The sequence below is a fragment of the Arvicanthis niloticus genome, chromosome 8 (assembly GCF_011762505.2).
Source record: "Arvicanthis niloticus isolate mArvNil1 chromosome 8, mArvNil1.pat.X, whole genome shotgun sequence".
Classification (NCBI taxonomy): domain Eukaryota; kingdom Metazoa; phylum Chordata; class Mammalia; order Rodentia; family Muridae; genus Arvicanthis; species Arvicanthis niloticus.
This window is the reverse complement of record NC_047665.1, coordinates 81,417,920-81,423,634: the sequence shown is the minus strand read 5'-3', so window position 1 is coordinate 81,423,634 and position 5,715 is coordinate 81,417,920. Positions and strand designations below refer to the sequence as shown.

General features: G+C 42.3%; 1 pseudogene; it reads left to right on the top strand.

The window, feature by feature from the left end:
- The first annotated feature begins 297 nt into the window (after positions 1-297).
- Positions 298-1,183, top strand: LOC117713495 (translational activator of cytochrome c oxidase 1 pseudogene; annotated as a pseudogene).
- Positions 1,184-5,715: the final 4,532 nt, after the last annotated feature.

Below are 5,715 nucleotides of genomic sequence, written 5' to 3'. Positions count from 1 at the left end.
AGAACTAACACTAGTGAGCTGGATTCCTCTCACACCTTGAGTCTCTCGGATGATAGTTTCCACTTCTGCCTGCTCTATCTAGGTTTATTTTATACCATGTTTCTGCTTCCTCTTTTAAAAAAAAGACTATTTAGGTCGTCACTCAAGGATGTGCAGCTTCAGGTGCAGCTGAGCCTATGAGTTTCTGGGGACCTGTAGAAGCAGTCTGAATGCCCAAACTGGGTTGTTCCAGTGCCAGACTTGACAGGCTGAATTTGGCTGCTCCTCTTTGTACCTTGCAGGACCTTGTTGAAGCAGATGATGTCTTGGGCTGCCACTAGCCTGAGAGAGACGGCTGCCCGATGCTTTCGTGTGTGATGCCTTGGGTTCCGCGTGGGTCCTTGGTGCATCTCCCAGCGTGAAAACCTCGGCTGTGGTGCAGCTCCACACAGGACGCTGCATGTCATCGTGACGGCCTCGGCAGGACACAGTAAATGGTCTAAAGTCCGGCACATCAAGGGCCCCAAGGACATGGAAAAGAGTTGAATCTTCTCTAAACTCACTCTCAGTATCCGCCTGGCAGTTAAAGAGGGAAGGTCTAACCCCGAGAACAGCAGTAGCCTGGCCAACATCTTAAAGGTGTGTCGCAGCAAGTATATGCCCAAGACAACTATCGAGTTAGCACTGAAGACTCGAGAATAACAAGGGCATTTATTTGCTGTATGAGGGTCGTGGTCCTGGATGGTATTCTCTGCTCACTGAGGCGTTATCAAACAGTGGTCCCAAGTGCCATCTGACATTAAATATAGCTTGAACAAGAATGGGGGAATGATGGCTGAAGGCGCACGACATTTTTTGACAAAAAGGGTGTGTGTTGTGGTTGGAGGTGGAGGACAGAGAGAAGAAAGCCGTGAACCTAGAGTACGCCCTAGAACTGGCCATCGAAGCATCGGAGCTGAGGATGTGAAGGAAGCTGAAGACGAAGAAGAAAAGAACCTTTTAAAATTCATTTGTGATACTTCTTCACTACATCAAGTGAGGAAAACTGGACTCCCTGGGCCTGTGTCCTGTATCCTGTTCGCTGGAGTTCATCCCTCACTCCAAGGTGCACCTGGCTGAACCTGAGCTGGAACAGGCTGTTCACCTCATCCAGGTTTTTAACAACCATGAGGATGTGATTCAGGTTTATGACAATATTGAATAAGCAGACTTGACTAGACATGTCTCCAGGCTTTTTCCTAGGCCAGCACGAGCTTCTGCAGCCATCTCAGAGACTGAAACAGGTGGGAGCCTATTAGAGACCTGATGCAATGGCTTACAGCCTTGGGAAAAGGGGACCCTTAGCTCTGTTGGTATCACAGGGCCTTCTGGAATACAAGGTGAGACTGGGCAGCTGGTCTGATCTGACTCTGATCCCAGGTGACTGGCACTTGTGAAGAGTCTTAAGTGTCCTGTAGTACCACAGAGTGCAAAATCATCTTCAGTAATAACAGTAGTGACTGTTGGATGCTTTAAAAAATTATTTAATTATTTATTTAATTGTTTCATTTTAAAAATTAATGTATGGTGTGTGTGTGTGTGTGTGTGTGTGTGTGTGTGTGTGTGTGTTAGTGCAGTGCCCAGTGAACCCAGAAGAGAGCCTCAGATCCCCTGAATCTGGAGTTATAGGCTGTAGTGAGCTGCCTGACTTGGGTTCTGGGAACCAGATGGGGTCCTCTCCACAAGCAGTGCATGGTCTTCCCTACTGAGGCACCTCTGCAGCCCCATCTGCTTCCCTCTCTCAGCACACATCTCTCTTCTTTGGCTAAAGAAAGTGCTCCACTTTTTAGGACTTGTGTTACTGGGCTGAGATTAGATAGCACACTTAATTCTCTCTCTCTCTCTCTCTCTCTCTCTCTCTCTCTCTCTCTCTCTCTCTCTCTGTTTCTCTCTGTGCGCGTGTGCACACGTACACATGTGCATGGAAGCCAGATTACTTTGGATGTTGATTCTGAGATGCCTTTTTGTTGTTATTGCTGTTGTTTTGTTTTTGCAGCAGGGTCTGTCATTTGCTTGGAGCTCACCAAGTAGTCTCTGTAGGCTGCCCAGTGCATTCAGGGACCCGCCGGTCTTTGTCTCCCTGGCGCTAGGATGACAAGCATGCACCACCATGCCCAACTTTTGTTCTGTGGGCTCCAGAGCTCCAACTCATTTTACCAGTCAGTCTTTCTCTCCAGCCCCACATCTCCTTTTATTTTTAAGGCCCTTAACTCTTATCATGTCTACAGAATTCCTTTTGCCTTTAAAATGACATGCTCATGTGTTCTGAGGACTTCAGCTGAGAGCAGTGATACTGTATCACAACTTGAAACAATTTATGTGTTTTCAAGGATCCTTACACAGATTTTTAAAACATTGTACTGATAACTACTACGTTTTTTGCTCATAGAATCCCCTGGTCTTTGCATCCTAAAAGCACTTTAAGGAAATAGATAATATTTTGTTTTACTGTGCTATTTTCTCCCTTCCTTGGCACCAGCAGGCCTTTATTGAATATCTGTGCCTGAGAGTCTAAAGAATATTAGTAACCTTTGTTCAGATCTCCAGGGTTCTTTGAAGATTAATACTCTATAAAAGTTCTAAATTAAAATTTTAATTAAAAGCACATATGTGAATTAATGAGACTGGCGATCAGATTCCCAATCTGGCTAATTCACTTAGGGTTTTTTTTTTTTTTTCCAAAATTGAAAGAGCCATGATTTTTTTTCCTCAATAAAATCCCATAGGACAAATTTAATGCAGTCTTCATTTTTAATATGGGCTTAACAATTTGAATTATTTCAAATATAAATTATTTCACTTTATTAAAAGAAGCTCCTGCATAAACTTTGTCTTCAGATGGAGAATAGAAAAAGTTAAATGTGTGCAGCACACTTGTCCTTGCCTGGGACTGAAGGTTCTGTCTCCTATTTCCATGGGAACAATATTTAGGTAGGAATATCAGGTTTGTTCTGGCTCACCTCAGTGATAAATATGCATACTTCTTCAAGTCTCTAGGCCTTCCTGGAATTTCACATTTTAGTTTTGCAATTACTTCATAAAGCATATTTTTAAAACTATATGTAATTGAACATATTGTAAAACCAAACATTTAAAAATGAAAATTGGGCACAAATACAGCAAGAATCATATTCTTAAACACCACAGTTCCATCCAAATTTCTCTTATTTGCAAGATAGGCTCAAAAATAGGAAAAAAAAAAAACATTGCTTTAATTCCCCACTCCATTTCTTTCTCTTCCTACCCACCAAGTTTTGATCTATTCTACCCACATATGTAGGAATTCTGACATGATTGCATTCCTGCCTGCTTACCGTTGTCATGGAGTATCTTCATGCCCTTGCCTGGCTTCTCCAGGAGGATGCTTTGGGATGAAATACTATGCTTGTCCTGGCTAAGGAAGGGAGACCTATTGATCTGATAGGTGAGATTGAAGTAATGAATTTTGAGTTCTGGGAAGCAATTAGATTGCAGAAATAATTCAAGTTCAAGGTAGGGAAATTCACATTTCTAGATTTGAGTATTGGTTGGCAAGAGGCTGAGCTGGTGAATGCTGTTGTGTGGCTACTATGAAGAGAAGAAAATGTGTGTTACTTAATGGTTCCCTATGGTTTTTCTTGATGTAGAAAGCACATATTTTTCTGGCCAGATTTTAGTCAAGTTATTTCTGGTGAGAGTGCTACAAAGATCTGAGGGACCTGAGAAAATGGTCTGAGGGACTTGAGACAATTAGAAACCATTGAAGGATACTGTTGAACACTCTAGTTCTGGTGATTAACAGGAGCCAATGAAGCATGGTTCAGTGTTAAGCTAGAGAGAGGTTGGCTACAATGAGATATTATATCAGCAGCTCCAATATTTGGGCAAATAGAGCAAGATGTAGGTTAGAACTCAGAAGCAAAATCTGACCAGTGTGCTAAAGGAAGGCTCAGTGCTTTCTTTCCACAAGAACAATACTTGGCTGAATTGCATCAAATCCTCGAGTAACCAACACTGGCTCCTCAGGAAACAACTCCCTCCCAGCTTCCATGTCCATCCCTCACCCATTATGATATTATGTTCAGTGTTCCTCAGTGATGTGTGGTATGCTGATGAAGCAGAATATGCATTTGTCAGTCTTCAAGTCATGTCTAGACCACATTACAGAACTATCAACCATTCAAGTCTTCATGTCATGAAAACCACACTACTGAACTATGTCCTTCGGAGAACACCAGTATGAAAACCCACTCCTAGTCTCTCCAGGGGAGAAAGGTACTGAAATAAAATCAAGGCAGATGTTGGCTTTACCTTTAAAAATGATGGTCACATTGCTTTTATAATACTCATGAAAGAAAGACCACTTAATTCTCCAAAGATTGGGAAAAAAAAAAAACATTTGCTATTTTGTTCAGTACTGAAAGCAAACAACCACAATGAAAACTGTTCCCAAGGACTGTTTTCTTTTGCGGAAAGGTGATTCTGCACAGCACCTAACATTGTGAAACATGACCTGGGCCTCATGCTCTATTGTAAACATGTAGACTTGCCTACAGAAATGGACAAGGTGCACGAGGCCAGTGGAGGAGGATGTGAAGCACTAATCAGCATTCACAAATCTCCAACAAAAATTGTAAAGTGGGCCTTAGTACTGATCTCCTCATGCTTTCTGTGAGATTTTTAGAGAACTTACCTAACTTGATCAGGCCATGTTTTTCTGGGTTTTGTTGGCTTGTTTTGTTTTTTTTTGTTATTTTTTAAAATTTTAAGATGTTCTTTTGCGTGTGTGTGTGTTTTGTCTGCATTTATGTGTATGCATAATGACTGCGTGAGTCAGAAGAGGGCATCAGACTCCTTGCCGTTAAAGTTATGGATGGTTGTGAGCTACCAAGTCAGTGCCAGAAACTGAACCCAGGTCCTCTGCTCTACAGGAGCAGCAAGTGCTCTTAACTGTTGAGCCATCTTTTCTTGTTTTCTCCTTCCTTCCTTCCTTCCTTCCTTCCTTCCTTCCTTCCTTCCTTCCTTCCTTCTTTCCTTCCTTCCTTTCTTCCTCCCTCCCTTCCTTTCTCCCTCCCTCCTTCTTCCTTCCTCCTTCCCTCTCTCTCTCTCTCTCTCTCTCTCTCTCTCTCTCTCTCTCTCTCTCTCTCTTCCTTTCTTTCTTTCTTTTCTTCCTTCCTTCTTTCTGTGTGCAAGCACACCTCTCCTATCAACAAAGGCAAATGATCTTTCTAACCCACAGCTCCTTAGAACCCTATTCACTCCTTTGTGGGCAAACAAATCCTGGAACATATCCAGGAACTTGGGGAAAGTAGCTGATGTGGCCTGGACTGCTTTTGTGAATGTGTGCTGTAAGGTGAACTGTGTTCTTTGCCTAAAATTTTAGTGGAACATCTCTATTTACTATCTTATTCCTGTGAAAAATTGGAAATGCATATGACTAAAATCAGATGTACCATGGGAAAGGACATACCCGGTGAACAAACCTTTATGTAACTCAAGCTTGTTCAAAACAGGAAACCACCTATCTCATTTCTTGGAAAGCAGCATCAGCTCCTCTTGGACCCATAACACAAGCTCCAAACAGTAACCAAGGCTCTTGAGTCAAGCTCACTCAGCTCCCAGGCTCTCTCTGGAATCTGCAGCATATCTGGCCTATATTTTCATTTTGCTTTTGAGTAAAATCTTTTGTTACTCAAAAAAGATAAAGAGAACAGAAAA